Here is an 18863-nt window from a genome sequence, read left to right as displayed (position 1 = left end):
GTACAGACACTACAGTAATTCAGGCACCAATTTGTGTGGAAAACTGTATTTTTTCAATAACTTTACATCTGCTTTTGTTAAAAAAAGAAAAGAGATAACAGGCAAAAGAGCACAATAGCCTTGAAAGTGGCAAAATACATAAAAGGTCATAGAACTGGATGAAAAAGGATATTGTGAAATTTCCTCTTCTCCAAATACTGAGCAATACTGCAACACCTGCAAAACTCTGTGGCAGGGTATGAGCTCAGGTTCTTGGGAGGCTGGCAGGGGTACAAACATAGAAAGGCCTCGGAGCTGGCATGGCACCTAGACTCCTGCCGCCAGAAAGAGCAGGAGCTGCCTCAGAGCTAGCAGTGCAGCTGCCAGTACCAGGGAATCAGTCCTGTGGTTTGGACTCTGGGCAGACAAAGCCCCACGCTCCCTTCCAAAACAGGGAAACTGCTTTTTTCCCTGACTGGTTGTCTCAAACCACAGCAGCTCTTTCTGATGTGGAAGACTATGGAAGCAGGTATTGCTTCCTTCTCAAACAGCTAGCAGACCAAGATGCAATAGGCAATCACCACTTAAGAGTAAAGTCACAGTGAAACCTCTGAAAGCAGTCACAAAAATCTGCACATTACTGGAGTCAGCTGCAGGGATAATGCAAATAGCATTACAGCAGCCTCCTGGCATGGAGTGATATAAAACCAGGCACTGCTGGGAAACATAGGAGAAAGACAGGTGAGGTACCCTGAGGCAAATCCCCTTGTCCCAAAACAGGGACTGCTGAATGCAAAGATCTCAGTGAGAACAAAGGGAGGGGAAGAGCAACCAGGGCTGAAACTATGCCCTGCCACGGAGCTGGGGACTGGAAGATCACCAAGCTGCACCTTGAGCTCCCCAAGACCTGCTGAAGATGAAGCAGCAGCAATGCCAAGTGTGACTTTGACTTTGTGACTTGACTTTGGTGATGGAGAGCATTTACACTGAATGCAGATCGTGTTTCCATGAATCCCAGTGCCGCAGCATATTACACCCTTCTAAACAATATTATTAAACTACCATAATAATCACCCTGCTCTTCAATCCAAGGTCTCAAAGCACATTACAGGCAGTAATGAAATAACTCACACAAGAGCACTGTAAGGAAGAAAGGGATCATTACTGCTGCTGCTCACAGTCATAAAGTCGTGCTTTCAGATAGAGAATTTCATTGCGAGGACCAAGCACACAAGTGCCACCATATACTTATTTTCTCTGAAGTCAGGTACAGGTCCTGTCAAGGATTTATCATCACTTTCCTGATGCTGTTTTATCCAAAGTCTTGAGACTCTTGTAATTACAAGAGATTCAGCTTTCATTTACAAGAAACAAAATGAAAACAATCCCCAGAAAAAAGCTGTATTTGTGGATCTGAAATTTGAAATCTGTTCAGTCTGCCCTAAACCAGAAGGCAAATGAAAACAACAAAAATGCATTTTCTTTTTGTATTTCTGATACTCCATTCCCTTGAGGAGCTGCAATACCTTCTTGGGGGCTGAGTCAGGATTTCTCAGCCTGTCCCTGTGCGGGCACCAGCCCTGCACCACTGGCATGAAGTCAGCTGGCAGGGGCAAAGTCCTGACCTCCACGCAGGGGAAGCCACTCCAAGAGACATTTCCAGATTGTGCAAGAGCCTTATGGCAAGCTAAGGAGGGAATCCAGGTCTTAATTACCCCACATTTCATGAGCAATTGATAATACACAAGTGAGTTAACTGCCAACTTGCTAGAGCAAACATCATGCAACATCTTGCGGTTCCGCTGTCACCTAAAGCCAACTCCTCACCCATGATGTCTTGTTTTCCAAAAAGACAACTCCTTATGATTTATTACCCTGGCTTCTGTGCCATTAGCAAGTATTTGTCAGAAGGCAAGGCAGCGAGCACCATCCTGTGCATAGGACAGAGCCCACAACTGGATGGGAGAGCATCAAGTGACAGCACAGACACGAGTGCTGATTGCAGTACTAAGGTGATGGATCACACTGGACTGTTTCTCTTCTGCCCCATATAACATTGTTCATTATCTGCAACTGATAAACCCACAGCTGTTGGCTTGCAGTGTGCACAAATATGAAATCACTGGTAGCAGAGCAGAAACAAATGGGAATTTCTAAACACATCTGCTGTATGTTCTGGAAATAACAGAACTTGGGTTTCATGATATGTTTCCTTTAAATATATATTATGGTGTTTAGAAAGCTAACATCTGTCTAAGTTCCTTACCCCCAAAATGCTTCCTACGTGTCTAGACGCAAAACCAAATTTTCCATCTTTTGACAGTAAAGGAAGCATGAAAAGGGGTAACTGCCCCCAAGCCAAAAAAACTCCATCTCTAGCCATAAAAAATAATGCAGTAATTTGTCCTGGAAGAAGGGCAGGATAGCTATGGTGGATGACAAATGGTTAAGCCATATGCATTCAGTTCCTATCTACAAGAAAAAGAAATTAAGCAGCTATCATCTTACCGTGGAAGCCAGAACCACAAGAAAAATTTTTGTGAATGATAACCTGGCATATCTTCTTTGCTGCATCGGCAGCTGCTGTTGCTCATGTTGAGAAGGTCCTTGGAACTACTTCATAGCCCCCACATCTGCACTTGACCCTCTTTTTTCCTGCAGGTTGGAGACTTGAGGTGGAAAGACTTTGGAAGTCACATTTAGACTGTGACCACGAATGGCTTTACTGAGGTAGAACAGTCTGTGTTTTTCTACATAAAAGTTAAAGACAATATGGTACTAATTAAGTCAGTGCTTCTCTTTCTCTCTGCATTAAAAACTATACTATGTTTAATTAATTAATAATTGGATAATGAACATTAGTACCTGCACAGGAAGAACTTACTAGGGAGTAAAGGGCTTTGTATTCCAGCAGAGAAAGGTACGATGGAATTCAATGGCTGGAGAGAAGAGGCAGATAAACTCAATGAAAATTAAGCCAGAGAGAAGCATCAAGGAAAAAAAGGTCTTGTAGCCTTTAAATTGGTATCTTCCTAGAATATAGGCTTTAGTCAAACACCAGTTAAACTTCCCAGTGTAGGAGTAATTAGGAGAATTTCTACCATGTACTATGAAGGGGGTCAGAGCAGATGATCTAATAATCCCCTGACCTTCAGGCTATTGATCTGTTCATTCAGTATCCTATCACACTGCAAAAACTCTGCAAAACCTCTGCTTCCATCTCAAAACCAGAAAACACCACAAGCAGGAGCTCTCTGAGGTCTAGGAGGCACCAGTAGGAAAGGTCTAGGAAAAAAAAATCACTTCCATCAACAAATAAATACATAGAACAGCATTAGTGAATGAACAGTGAATAGAACAATAGCATCAAAAATTTTAACACAATATAGTAAAAAAAAATGGAAAAGATCAATTTTCAATGAATTATTTTTTTCTTAAAGTTAAAACAATTCCTTAAATCCAGTAAACTTGAGAGGCAGAGATTTGTTGTTTTTTTTTTTCTATGTTTAATTATAATCCCTTTAAAGGGAAGAGATAAATATGGGGACAAGGTGTATTTCATACTCATGACATGACTTATGGTCAATATGCTGAAAGGCCATGGAAATCAGCTCCAAATATTATCCTAGATGAGAATTTGTCTCTAATAGTTTCAAATGAACCCAGTTAAATATATTTTCTCATTTCACACTCAGATAATCACTAAGGGTTCAATCCCACACCCATCTGCAGCAATGGCAGGAATCCTGTTGACTTCACTAAGAGTAAGATAAAACTCTTTCCTTGAAAGTGTTACAGCCCATTTATAGCCATTTTTTTCAAAGTTTCCACAAGACAAAAGAGTGGGGTTTGTTGGGAGGTTTTTAACTATTAAATTAACAGAGAAAAAGAAGTTGTTCTACACCAGCTCTGATGTAGACCTAAACAGCCTGCTGTAGGTGCAAAGAGCGCAGGAGCAAAGCACTCAACCCAGGAGCTATGTTAGGAAACCATACCAAAATCTGGGAAGTATGTACTAGCAAAGGCATCTAAAATGGATTCTCAAAAGTTGCTTCTAAAAATCATTCACAGGCATTTTTAGTGATTTTACCTGGGGTCGCTGTGTTACCTATCCTACAAATCACTTTTGACTGGATGAAAGATTGAAACACAATGCAAGGTGGGGAAAGGATAAACTCTAAAGTAATAAGATCAGGCTGTTATTCATTTAGAGTACTTTCGCATCCTGACAGTTCCACATTTTCTGGGAAAGATTTATCTTGTCCTAACAAAATAATTTCTCAAGTGTCATGACTCAAGTGGACCTCTAGCAAAGGCAGGGCTGAGGACTGGGTGCCAGGTTGGAGTGAGTACCCTGCGGTGTGCCCAAGTTCACACCACTAACAGCATGGATGCAGTGATGGAGAGGGGATGTCTCTGTCTGGAGACTGGAAAAAGTGATGCTGCAGTGATTCTGAAACCACAACAGCATTCGAACAATTTAGTCTTATCCTGGGGGTGGGGGGAAAGTATATGCAACTTACAATTGCAATTTAGTGAATATTATTGGCAAAGACTCACTTATGAAGGGCACTTCATGGACTCTAAATAATTTCTACGGCTCTCAAGAGTTTTATTTATACTTTTTCTCTTTTTAAAGGTAACTGAATATTCAAATACACATTTGTATTTTAAGTGTAATTTCTAATTACATGCACAATTGCTAATCCATCTGTTTACTACATACTGTAAATGCCTTTCATTCTATATGCTTGAATAATTATTGAAAATTAAATATTGTAAACAGTCAAATTAATTTCTCTCAGCATACCAAATTGCAGAAAGGCTGCAAGATGATAAAATATTACATGCCCCTAGAAATAGAACAAGTCACTCCTACCCCACACCTCACTGAATGTGGTTATCGCTGTTTTGTAACAGATAGGAAACTTTTTAATCCAAAAATTTGCAACATGAGTCTGAAAAGCTCCATTACACTCTGCTATCAGTGAGAGAGTGATCTAAAAGGAATATGGTCTGCAATGTTTCAGCTGTGATGGAACAACAGAATCATGTTTCTCATATGAGGCAAGTTGGTGTTAATGTTTTCTTATTTTAATCCTGTTAGAACCAACAAGGAATACACATAACAAAATTTTTCTTTTGTTGATTTATTTATAACATTGCAAAGCAATAATGGTATTCAAGAAGCCCAGAAAAGAAAAACACAGGACAACACTATATTTGAATATACATTATCCATTCCTATAAGAGACATGGCCTTTCTTCCCAGCTTTCTGTGCACAGTGGAGCTGTGCCATAAAGCCCCTCTACCGCTATGGTCCTTTTTGACTTACACTGCGTTCATTATGCATTAACAGGTTTTTAGTTCAGATCAGAGCATCTCTTATGAGCTCCTGGATAATAACAGTCAGGGAATTTCACCACTCAGCCTCTTGTGTCTGGACTATAACTTTGGAATAGCACCTTTACAGCTAAAACTATCCCGAGCAAGAAATATAAGACTATTTCTAGTCTGAATTTATCTAACTTCACCTTCCACTGTCTTTTATGCCTTTTATCTGTTAGATGAAAGAAAGCCTTTGTCAGAAATCCTGTCCCCATGTAGGCACACACAATGAAGGCACAACCTCTTAAATTTTGCTTGACAAATTACAAGGGCTTGAATTTCTTCAGCTCCTCATGGCATGGTAGTGCAAATTTTAGGTTTAAAAAAAGGCATTTGAGAACCCCAGTGATGTGATCCTTTTAAGTAGATGGATTGACACAAGATCCAGTCATGCTTAAAAAGAGATGAGAATCTTGCTCTAAATGTCTGACTCTATCATTTAACAGTGAGTCCCACTGCCCACACAGGGAGACAGGTGAAGAAAATGTAGGATCTTAACTCTGGTACACGTGTGTATATGCACAACATTTCAAAGAGAACTCACGTACCCAGAGGCCTTCCTGGATCCTACCCCTGGCTGTAGACAACAGGTGTCTTCTACAAATCCCCACTACAAAACTCCTTGAGCTCCGGTGTAGGAGGAAGAGATGTGGATGCCCCTTAGATATTTTATTTAAGTATGGTGAGGACAGTAGCCAGCTTTTCCAGAATATAGAAAAATTTTACCTTTCAGGATCTGTTCAGCTGAATATCGTGTTTGAAAATATCAGCCTTCCTAGGTGCCTCTGCCATCATATCCCAATTCAATAGCAGTTAAGTTCTCTTATTTTAAGACTGCCACTGTCTTTCTTTTCTCACGAAAATAGAGAAGGAGTGTAAGGGAAAAGCCCTTAACTTATATACATGCCATTAAAGAAAAAAATCCACTTTGAATGATTTTTGCTGAAAAATCCTTTAATTAAAAAAAAAACTAAAATGCAAAAAACCAAACCAAATCAACAAACCAGAAAACCCACAAAAAACCTCCCCTCAAACCTCACCAAAACCAGCCCTTTGGAATTTGTGTGAAATTAAAAAAAAATATATATATATATACACATATACATATATGTACAGACCTCAGAGAGAGGGAGGGAAATCTGTTTATAGATACAGATGCAGAATATATATATCCTCTATACTATGTGGGGCAAATCCCTTGCACCTCCTCCCTTCCAGCTCTGCAAGACAATGGGAGCTGCAGCCTCAGGGCCAAGCCCATGGCATACAAGGGCATGCCAGCACCTTGCCAGCAAGGGACCAAAGTGCCCCACTCCTTGATTTTAAAAGCCTGGTCTCCACTCCTCCACACACCAAGAGTGCCTAGGAACAAACTTAGCGCTGATCAATACCGCCTTGGTTTTTCTGACGCATCTCCATCTGCTTTTTCCCATCTGTTGTCTCAGGCTACCCTTCAACTGTGAGCTTTTTAGATGTAGCAACCATCTTTTACTCCACTTATCCTGCCAAGCACGGTAGGGTGCTGCCTCGCGACTGCAGCTACAAAGGTGCCACAATATTGCAAGAAATATTAAAAAAATAAGTCATCGTTTCAGCTTATCAAAACACAGCCCAGGTTTTGCTTTTCCTGACTGAGTTCTTAGCTATGAATTATTTTTAATTACTAAATAATTAGAGAAAAAAAGCACTAAAAAAAAGCGCCACAAAACCCACACACTACTTAAAAAACAAAACAAAACAAAACAAAACAAAAACCAAACCCCAACAGAAAACAAAACCAAAACCAGCCCAACAAAACAAAACAAGAAACACCCACCCCAACTCAACCACTCCTAATCCCTCTTAATTTTCTTGCAGGACTCAATGTGCCAAAATTAAGGTATCCTGAGGATACTACTCTGGGTTGCTTTTTTTCTTAACCAAAGGCACTATCAGAGGTGGGGGTGAGCATTCTTGATGACAAAAGCCAACTCCATGCACACATATGGGCGAAACAGTCTTCAACATGGAATGTTTTCTATGCAATGCAACTGCCTTTATACAGTCAGTTCAACCAACTATATATTATTTTCTTCATGATTTCATCTCCTTTCCTCATGTTTGTTTATAAGCAAAAATGATTTCTCTCTACTTAGGACTTTTTTTTGTCTTCCCATTAAGTCTTTAATTACTTTCTCAGTACTGCACTTCTGCTGTTAACAAAGCAGCCAGGTAAAGAGGTTACCCTACTGCCCTGAGGGGTGCTTGTAAAATTCCAGATATTCTGCACAATGACTTCAAGCAGAAGTTTTGGAGGTGGAGAGGAAATCTGTTTCTCTGGGTTGAATGAATAAAAAGTCCTTGAGATCCTTCCTTCTCAACATCAGGTAACAGGAGAAGAGGATGCACCAACAGATTGGAGCTAAGCTCAAGAGTGAAGGGTGAAGCCCCTCCATCCAGCTGACCAAACAAGGACTGTATCTAAATCCTTCCTCTTTGCTTCTCTGACACTGAGCTGTGCATCCTTCCGTAAAGGATTCTGTCCTCCACAAGTGAACCCAACTGAGACCAAGGGGTTTTCACAAATACAAATTCAAGTCATGTATCTTGTTGAGTCAAAGCTGCACTTCACTCCAGTAGACTAGTCTAGAGTTAATTCTAAGCATGTGTTTGCCTTATTTTTCTTCCCTTCAATACATAACATTTCCTTAATCAGTTTGGATTACATTAAGTGTTACAAGAAAGAAATGAAAAACCTGAGAGAAATCCCCTCAGAAATTATAGACTCACATGAAAAATATCTCAGCATCACACATATCTAAGCTGTTAATACAGTCTAACATTTTTCCATCCCTGCATATACTTTGGGTAATCTTGTATGTGTTTATTCTCTGTTTAATCAATCTAATTCACACCTACTCAATAAATTAAATTTAGCAGCAATTATTCTTTGTGTCATTTGCAGTGCCTTCCCAGGTCCTAGCTCAAGAACTGCTTCAAACACATAATATAATAAGGATAAAGAGAATATTCTCCATCCCTGGTTGCGTCTCCTAAAAGAGCTCTCTGAGTAATATAAATGATGGTGTTATAACATTTCTTCAAAGATTAAAAAAAACACACCTTGTTCTCATATGAATGAAAATAACTTCAACATCTTTGAGCAATGACAGTACCTTTCCATAACAATACCTTCTTAGGATAAGATGATCAAATTCTCAGGTAGCACAAACCATATAATTCAGCTGAAAATGTAGTACCATGAGCACTTGTGCCTCTTTAAGGAACTTTTGTTTTAATATTGCACATTCTATTACATAGTGTCTGTGATTCAAATGAAGGTCAGAAAATACAAGCATATGGTGAATGGGAGTAAAATTAATTAAAGCCAAAATATTCGCTTGCAGAGCAGACTTACATTTATCTTTTGGGTATTGTGGCTACATTAAAAAAATTGTGAATGTGCACTGCTGTTCATATGCTGTTGGTAAGTTAAAATTCAGGAAATAATACTTAGTTTTCAAACCAAATCCCTTTAAGAGCTGCAAAGCTACTTGCTAATTACCATATAAATAGATCACTGCAGCACAGATTCCTTGCACGCAACTCATCTGACAAAAACATTAAATTTCTCCTAGAAGGCAACAAACCCGCAGTATGTCATGACATTGACTCATATACACAGGAAGCAATGAGAAAACATGTTCTTGCACAGAAAGTACGAGCAAATGTAATATGGAGAAAGGAATGATTACTGGGGGTAGAGGGGGACTTCAGGGTGCTGGGTTTGCTTCCTTGCTCCACAACAGCATCAGCACTAATGCTTAGGTGTGCGCTTGCATTAGGCTGATGGAGAACAGGGTTTCTTCATCCACTCAAAAGACAAGTCAGTTCTGGCCTTATATCCCAGGAGGTTTCAACAGAGCCATCCAAGACTCCTTGTCTCTGCAAACAGTGATTCTTTCTTTCCTGTGGGCAACCCAGGCTTGCCTTTGGGCAAGAGAGAAAGAAAGGCGAGGAATGGCTGAAGGGCAGGAATGGGAAGTGGCGGGCTAGTTGGAAACAGGATAGGGAATAGGTTCTACTGGGGCTCCCACATGCCCTGGTAACTTATGCACAAATGGTAGAGAACACTGGTGCCAAGGTAGCCTTACATTCATCGGGGCAAGATGGGCTGGACCCGTGCCAGTAAGGCTTTGCATTACATGTGTCCAGTGGCTTTGAAGGCAAGCTAAGACCAACTTTTTATTACTGGCGGAGGATGTGTTAGCTGCTTCCTTTGCATCAGTTCCCTGCTTGTAAAAAAATTAAAATGGTGCTGCTCTACCTTACCAAATAGTGTGAAGGACTTAGCTTCCACAGGGGGAGAAACCAAGTAGATACAACAAGCAAGGAAGTACAGGCATTGTGGAATACACACAATCAACATAAGATTAAAAAAGTTACAAAAGCACAGTCCCACGTAGGAATCTTTTCTAAAGATCTATCTTCAGAGCTCTTAGAGCTCTTTAGAAAGCTTTGTACAATGTGAAAGCTGTGATTAGGGGGTCTTCTGATATTTAACCCCCAGATACTACTTTATTTTTATACATATATGTCTACGGTTAAATTAAGCTCTGTGCATCGAGACATATGGCGGCACGATCTGTACAATTACATGGATAAGGTCACATACTTAACTGGCAACAACACTACTAACTTCAAAGAAGTTGTGTCAGTCTTCCCAGGGAAAGAAAAACACTGATTAACATAAAGGGAAGAGGGAAAGAGAGGGGAGAGTCATTTCACAGAAAATAATTATCCTTTGTTATAACAGTGTAACTCTGGTGGAGACAGAGTCAGAGAAAAAAGAGGAAAAATAACACTAATTTCCTGTTAAGTCTAATTTTTGAACAGACTGGTTTAGATCTACTGTAGGGTGATGAGGCTTTGGGGGTTTTGTAGGTGCTGACACAACCTGCTATGTGATGGAAGACAAAGGAGAAGTTAATTGTTGGTGATTACTAACATCATGATGGCTTATGAAAACACACCTGAGTTCCCAGTTGCCTTCTCTTTTTACTTCCATTTCCCACATATACTTTTTTTTTGTTTTGTTTTAATATCCACATGCAGCACAGGTCAATCTAATTCTATAAACAGGAAATAATACCCTTTTTCTTTGTTTGTGCCAAGGACTGGATGTTAACTGAGAGTAAACTCTAACTACAGTCCTCGCCTCTAACTTCCAGTCCATAAAGAGTTATTGCAAAGTGCTCACACAACAAGGGGAAACACTATTCAAGCCACAAAAATTGCCTGTCCTAAGATTACAGTATGACAGTATTCATTGCAACCGAGCAGAAGGGAAAAATGCTGATTCAATATTGTTTGCTTGTGATTTGCAAGGTCCAATATCACAGACATATGCAGTAACTCTGACTGTTAAGCAAAAGACAAGTGTGCGTTACCTTATTGATTAAAAAGCAGCAGGAAATACAAAGGAAAAAGGAACACCAACAACCCCTCCGCCCCAAGCCTTCACCTTGTCTGGGCTAACATCACAGCTTTATTTTCCTCCCTGGCAGCTGCCTCTCCAGACCCTCTAGGAATGCTCACAGGCTCCATATCTCAGCATCCCTAACTCACCAGTAATTCTTCCTTACACAGTTCAGACTTGGACCACAAGAAGTTACTGTAACAGAGGGGCATTCATTGATATTATCACAATAAGGTATGGCAGGATATGACAAGTACCAATAGCACAGGTATTGTGCATACACTTAAAGTGCTATGACTCAGTACTTGTGGTACAATTTCACCCTGTAAGCTCAGCTGTGCTTCTGCCATGATAATAATTCTAATGAGAGTATTAGGCTACCCAGAAGTGAATGGAACATCCCTAATTACAAAATAGTGAAGGAACAGTACAACAAATTAAAAAGGTAGGTGATTTCTTGATCAGTTCTGCTTAGCTGTGACTTCTGGAAATTTTCTGTGAATAGAGAAACTGGACTGACAACCAAGGTAGAAAGATGAGTTTTACAGGATAGCAAAGTTACTTCAGAATGGGCAGAAGACATGCTCTGCTGATGTTTTTGAAAATAATAAATTATTGATGTAATGTAATCTACAGCAATTGATGTAATGTAATCTACAAAAATGTCTATTTATGAGATTAGTGGCAAAACTATCGCTGCTCCAGAACTGGTGCTGGGGCAGGACAGGAGAGAGCTGTCTCGTTCATTTTCAGACAGTAACTTTTTCCACCAGCAAACATGGACTCACTGGCCCTTGCCATGCTGCTGCTCTTCAGACATAAGTCTCCACTGAAGCAAAAGGGGGGGTTCAGGTTACATTGAGTAAGTGAGGACACAATTGTCCTGTCAAGGCAATGGGAATATTCCTTAAGCTTCTTACTGTGAAAGAGGTCTAAAAACATCGTCATGGAGATGGTTAAAGAAAGGTTAAAATTTCTATAAGCCACGTTTAAATCTGCTGATTACAAAGAAATGACATTTATAAGAAATATTGTATCTTTAAATGCCATTTTAAAAGAGGCACTTGATACCAGAGACATCCAGCAATCTCAACCATATTCAGTGCTTCATGAATAAATATGCACTGCTAGCAGAAATCAGGTCTGTTCAAGAGAAATTATAAAACTGGATTTATTATTTTATTAATAGCAGCATTACTGTCTCTCAACTAAGGTGACACAGCTCACACCTTTATCCCCTCCACAGATGACATATACAGATTAAGAGGGGAATCACTGCTGGGGAGGAGGGAAGAGACACGCTGGCTGAGTCCAAATTCTCTCATTTTCAGTGGAATCAGTGGGCTGGTCACTAGACTATACTCGGTCTGAAAAGGTTTTATATTCCTCTTCATCTCACCATTTTGGAAGTCTTGCTTGCTTCCCTCTTTTTTTTTTTACTTGGAATGCCTACGAATACATGGCTGTACACGGATGTCTATTAACACCAAGATGCCTGAAAAATCAATAGCTTGCATCTCCAGAGAGTATTTGATCTGCAAACTGTCTACTGTGAATTAAATTACAGGACAATCACACAAGGTAAGAAAATATTTCCACTTACACAAAAAAAAAGGAAAACAATAAGGTGAGATGACTCACTCAAAGTCAAAAGACGAGTTCGTGTCGCTTCTGCGCTGCAGCTCAGGAGTTAATTGAAAATTTACTCTGTGGAATAAACGTGCCCTGGCAAGCAGATAGACTTGATGATTTACATCCACTCCTCCCTGGTTTTTTCTTCTTCTCTTTTTTTATTAATTATTACTATTATTATTGTTATTATGACAAATTCCTTGAGGCAGGAACTTTGTCTAACATGCTGTACAGTGCCCAGCAGGCTTCTAGGTCCCACTGTGATTAAGTACGTAACTCCAACATCCATAGTCCTTTGATTTCCTAGCTTCTAACCCTGGGATCAAACCACTGGAAATATGGTATCTATTAAAGAATGAGCCATCGCAAAGCAGAAATTAAAGCTTTTAAAATGCTCCAAAGCTCAGTTTTTAACAGTGAGTATATTACAAAAAGTAATTTAGAGCCACACTTTTAAATAATAGAGAAATGAAAGAAAAGAAAGTAGATCATTTAACATGTGTTGATACAACATAAATTACAGAGAATGGAAGCCAGCTAATGCAGTAGGGGAATTACACTGTAAATATCTGTATTAGTTATGGATGGTTACATATCGGTAATGGATATATTGGGGTGGAGTCTGCAACTTTTGGTGAAGTCAGCATTTGTTCAGGCCACAGATGCAAAGGGAGACCAATTCCTCAAATTCACCTTTGACTGGAGAGCCCTACAATCAATGTTGTGTCCTCTGCAAGGTCTTCTCTGGTCTTGGACAGAGCAAGGACATTTACAGGCTGAACAGCAGTGAGTTATTCATGCTAGGATATGATCTGCAGAGATGATTTACATCACACATATGAGCTGCCAAAAAGGGCTCTGTGGACAACATACGTGTGGGAGATGCCCTTCAGAAAGAGCACACAGTGGAAGAGATATGATTTGCAACACCATCAAAATTCTAAATACATTTTCTGATTTGATCACTACAGTAGCTAAAACACACCCTGGAGGAAGATCGCAAGTTAGACTACAAAATCAAAAAAGCTAGAGGCCTTCATTTACAAAACGTGGAAGATCTTATTTCAGAGGAAGTTTATTAAGACTTTAGCAGCATCAACTACAGTGTCAGTAGCACAGCTGAACCTCCATGCTGGGTTGAGAGCAGGGAGAATCACTCGTCAAGAATAAACAGATAAAGTTGTCCATTCTTGAGGAACAGACTTAAAGAAAAAAAAAAGTAGCATTAAATGGCTCTTTCAAGAACAGAGTGACAAAAGAACCAGAGTAATACTAAGTTTAGCTTAACACTGTTGACCCAAAGTCCCTTAGAAATGTCACCAAAGAGTAATATTATTTAATCTTTTCAAATGCTCCATAATTTACCTTTTATCATTACATGGTGGAAGGTTTTAGGAAGCCCAAGGTCCCTCTTCTCTTTACAAAGGCATGCAGTGATAGGAAAAGGGGTAATGGCTATAAACTGACAGAGGGTAGGTTTACATTAGATATTAGAAAGAAATTCTTAACTGTGAGGGTGGTGAGGCACTGGAACAGGTCACCCAGAGAAGGGGTGGATGCCCCATCCCTCGAAGTGTTCAAGGCAACCTGGTCTAGTGGAAGGTGTCCCTGCCCATGGCAGGGGGGTTGGATTAGATGATTTTTAAGGTCCCTTCCAACCCACATCAATCTAAGATTCTGTTTCTTCTGGGCTGAAAAGAGGCCCTGGGCACCCAGAAGCTATGCTGTTGGCAGCCACCAGAACACACTGCAGCAGCACACCACTGGATTTGACTCAGCATGTGAGAGCAAAGACGTGTGGGGATTTCTGGGGACAAACCAAACAAAAGCATCCATAAAAATCAGGATGTATGGCAGGAGGGTGAAGCACCATTTTAGTATGGCATGGAAAACATGGCATTCAGCCAGGATCCTTGGCCACGTGGCTTTGTGAGTGCAAAAGAAAGCAAATCTCAGCCTACTGAGAAAAGCAGTATTAATAAAAATTAAATTCTGACATTCACTAACCCCATATTAGCTTATATAAATATTAATACTACTTCAGCATGAAAATATCGAGTCTCTTTCCAAATCTAGGTGAAGATGCGACAGTTCAGAGACAACTTCCAGAGGCAGAGTACTTGCTGCTCTGGAAAGATGTACTGACCTACATGCACTATTTCTAAACCCACTAGTGCATCCTGCCTTATATACTATAGCAAATACTGTTTCAGAGGTGTCAGGGGTCTGTCTCTGTTTAAATGATGACAGCAAGAGGCTAAGCAAGGTGTAACCGAATTTTCCCGACACACAAGCATGAGTTTAGAATAAATTAATTAATAACAATGTGCAGAAGAGTGAAATTTGGTCTGTTGGCATGTTAGTTAAAGTATCTCTTAAGGAATTTACGTAAGACTGAAGAGAAGCTTACTGGGTTTGTTCCAAATATGTTAACACTAAACAAAATAATGTAATGGTTTGAATTAAAGTTCATTGTTTTCTTCAGAACACAGAAACATAATAAATCAATGCAATAAATTACCCCTGTGCCATGAAATTAACACCCATATACATGAAATAAAAATAAAAATTTACAGCTCTAATCAATCAAATTTTTTATTAACTCTATCCTCTGTTTTATTTACGTTTTTCTACATGCCTCTCACCACAGAATAACTCACTTGGCTCTGGCCCCCTGTGGCACTCCTGGGATCTGGCCAGCCCAGCTGCTCTGCCAGCAGCTCTGCCTTCCTCCTCCTCGGCCCCATCTCACACTGCCCACAAAGCAGCACAGCCCTGTCACACTGTGCTCTGTCAAAGCAACCCTAAACCCTTCCAAGCACAAAAGGCAAGCTAAGAGGGAAACCCCTGGCTCTCACAGCAGCCACACCAGGGTTTAGGCTGACACCCAGCTGCTGAAGATGCTGAGCTCCAGGAATGCATCCACTGCTGCCGTGTGTACACAGAGCTGGGAAACAAAAGCACAGAGGAATGCCTTCTCTGTAGTCATGTAACCCCTAGAGTTATCTCAGCTATTTGAAAAACATCTTTCTTACCCCTCTCACAGAACTGTGCTTTGCAATATATTCCTCTTGCCCATTATAAAGAAAAATCCCAGTTTGCTCTTGGACCTGCTATACTTAGGGCAGTCTCCACCAGTTTGCAGAACAAGGCTGCCTTGTTCTCCAGCATGAATGATTTATGGTTTCACACGTACTCATGTGCTACATTATTCACTTAATACTTGTACCTATGAATATCAGCTCATGAGATAAAAGTGCAGACTGAGGCGCAAACTGATGCTTGGCTGTATTTTTAAAAAAATATCAAGGTGAGAAAAAAAAAGCCTTCATGGGAGGTTGCCCACACAGCCTTTCCATACAAAGCCAGTGGCACACGGGAGGGTGGCTCATGTTCCAGTCCTCCTCCTCAGAGCACCCAAATAAACCACAAGCCTGAAGAGGAGACCCCCTGCTGCCCACTTGTACCTGTGCTCCTGAAGCACAGTCAGCCCCCAGTGAGAGCATGAGCTGCCCAGGGTGACTTTGGTGCCTAAGTCTTCCTACCAGAGGCATTTTAGTAGCCCTTCACTCCTGCAGGAGCAACTCTTCCTCTCTCTCAAATGCACAGAGCAAATTGCAGGTAATAATAATGACAGGTCTGAGGACTGCCTTCAAACAGATCCAAATGCACGTGACACATTTGCAGTTTGACTACCTAAAAAAAGCCACCGCGAGCTGTGCCAGTCTATAAAAATGTAGGAAGTGGCAAGTTGTCTACTAAGAAGTTTCTTCTACATACAGACATGACATACAAGGAGTACTGTTGCTTCTGCGATCCAGATAATCAATCAAGAGTGTAAGATTTGGCTATGATTATGATCCTGTATCAGAACAGGGAACAAAACGTGGACTCCCTATGTCCCCACTTGATGCCTTGATCAGATGCCAACACATGCAGTGGTACACGTGCCTCCAGAAACCTGCATCGACTGTATGATATATATAAGGCAGCTTCCAGAGGAAGGCAAACACAGTCACTGCTGAGCTCCAGAGACAATTGAGAACATCCCTATGCTCCAGCAAACTCCCTGTCTCTAGTCAAGAACAACTTCTGCCGCTTCCCACCAAAGGACGTAAAAATTGCAGGATTCTGCTTTCCTGTTGCCTCTCGGCAATGGATTACTCACAGGAGTGAGATGTCATTTTGCTGGCAGTGTTTAAACTTCCAAAGTGACACAGAAAATAAAAGATCCCCTTTCTCAAATGACTCTTCTCCCCCGACAGCAGGAGCGTGCTCGTTCAGCCTACGTACACAGCAATCGCAGCATATTTGGGTTCATGTTAAACCTTTTCATCTTAATTATACAGTGTGCTGTCGCATTTAGTGCTGCTGTGCAACGCTCTACATGAGTTACTGCTGTGCTGAATCCCAGCAAGTGTACGGGTCTGGCATACTATGAGCCTCTCCCATGTGTGCAGCAGTCTCCTGTACAAAACAATTGGAGTGGAAATTATTGTCTTAGAGGAACTAGTGCAACTGCAGGGAGATGGCTGAAAGGAGCCTGGGCAGAGATCCCCAGGGGCAGTCTCTAGGAAAATCCATTACGCTTTTTCCTTCGGACATCAACATCCCATCAGGAGAAAGCCTCCTAATGTTAAGGTCCTGGTGCTTCCCTTTGAGACAAGGCATCTCTGTGTGCACACATACTCTCTGTCAGGCTCATTTTCAAAGGCAAAAACACACTCAAAGAGTCCACCTTGCTCAGTGCTCATTGCTCCCTGTTTGGCATCGAATTGGATAGAAGGGAATGGTTTATCCCCTCCATGACAAATCACAGTCACCAGCCAGGATGCTCACCTAGTGCAAGGGGGGCCCTTCAGGAGTTGACTAAGCAGCAAGTTCCTCATCCTGAAGCATTTAAGTTCTCAGACAGCAATTTCCACAGTGCAAATGAAGATTAACTATCTTCAGTGGTAACTGTGAGAATGAAGATCTCTTTGTTAAGGAAAAGCATCCCTGCTGCTCTCCAGAGGGACAGAGAGCCAACCCACAGGGTGTGCCACCAGGCTAGGGTGCTGCAGGGCTGCAGCGTGCCCAGCTCCGGTCCTTGTCATGGGCTCACCCTGCCTGCCACGTGGATAAGCAGAGCTGTGCTGAGCAGATTGCTCTGTGGGAGGAGCCGATGGAAGAGAAGCACAAGCATTAAACACTGTGAGTCTTAACTATGCTACTTTGCCCAGATGGGATTTATGGGGTGGGGAGGGGGAGAAGGGGTGCAGATGGAAGAGCATCTTCGGCCATTCCAAGTGTTAAAAATAAGTGAGATATGTGCCTTAGGGCTCGGCAGATTGAACACAGTGATTATACGTGCTCCATAATTCTTCACCTGGGCTTATGCCTGAGAATATCCTGACCCCTTCTAATGCCACACATTGCAATAGGATTGCCCAGCCAAATGTGGAAAATCTACTTAGTGAAAATCATTTCCCTACATGAAATTAAAAATGTTCCCTCTCAGGTCTATTCCTTCTGGTTTTCTAGATGCTTAGAAATTTGCAGCAGATATAAATAAACTTTAAAAAAAAAATCAAAACCCCAGATCAAAACTAGGAGCATGACAACCAGTTGGAGCACTGTGTTAATCATCTGAACTACTTTCATAAAGATCAGCATACTGCTGTGAAAGATCCCCTTGAGTCTCTAGCTCCAGACCATGCTGGAGGGTCCCCACCAGCTCAGTAAGTGAGAAACAGCTGGGTACATGCTGGAGCGAGAAACACCTGCTGCCAGGCACAGGTAGGCACCCAGCAGAGCACCCACAACCTCAGGTTACATCTTCTGAGGCGATTTCTTTAACAGCCTTGTTTAGCAAATGAACCAAGGGCACAGATGTGCAGAGCTGGTCTGCACAGGCGTGATGCTCCACTGCCAGGCAACAACAGTACTTTAACTTAAAACAATCACCATATCTGCAACACTGCACCCACAGGCTACATCCCCAGCTGTTACAAATCAATGCAAACACATAGATTATTTTTTTTTTTTAAGGCCAGAGGGACTTTTAGGTCATCTAAACTGTCTTTTTGTATAAAACAAGCTGTAGAATTACATTCAGCTACTGTAATGCAGAGCCTAATTACATGTGCTGGACAGCTATCATGCCACTCACTTCAACAGTGCTGCAACAGCTTATAAAGGAAGAAAAACTGCTCTGTAACCTGCAGCAGCTTGGATCTGCTTCCTAGCACTGCTCTGCAGACTCAGTGTAGAAAAGTCTCATCCCTACAGGTGCAGGGAAGAGGCAACAGCCAGTGACCCACGGAAAGAGCAATTGCTGCAGCAGTGCATCTGCAACACATCACCTGCCAGTGCTTTCAGGTACCAATGCAAAAGAGAATGCTTTACACACATACAAGATGCTTT

General features: G+C 41.2%; 1 protein-coding gene across 10 annotated transcripts in view; it reads right to left on the bottom strand.

The window, feature by feature from the left end:
• The window catches only part of FAT3 (FAT atypical cadherin 3), a 404213-nt gene that overhangs the window by 200781 nt on the left and 184569 nt on the right, over positions 1–18863 (bottom strand). The window lies entirely within an intron of this gene.

The sequence above is a fragment of the Myiozetetes cayanensis genome, unplaced genomic scaffold (genome assembly GCF_022539395.1).
Source record: "Myiozetetes cayanensis isolate MyiCay16 unplaced genomic scaffold, myiCay2020 scf5-8, whole genome shotgun sequence".
NCBI lineage: Eukaryota > Metazoa > Chordata > Aves > Passeriformes > Tyrannidae > Myiozetetes > Myiozetetes cayanensis.
Note: the sequence above shows the minus strand (reverse complement) of the source record. Positions and strands in the feature narration are given on the sequence as shown.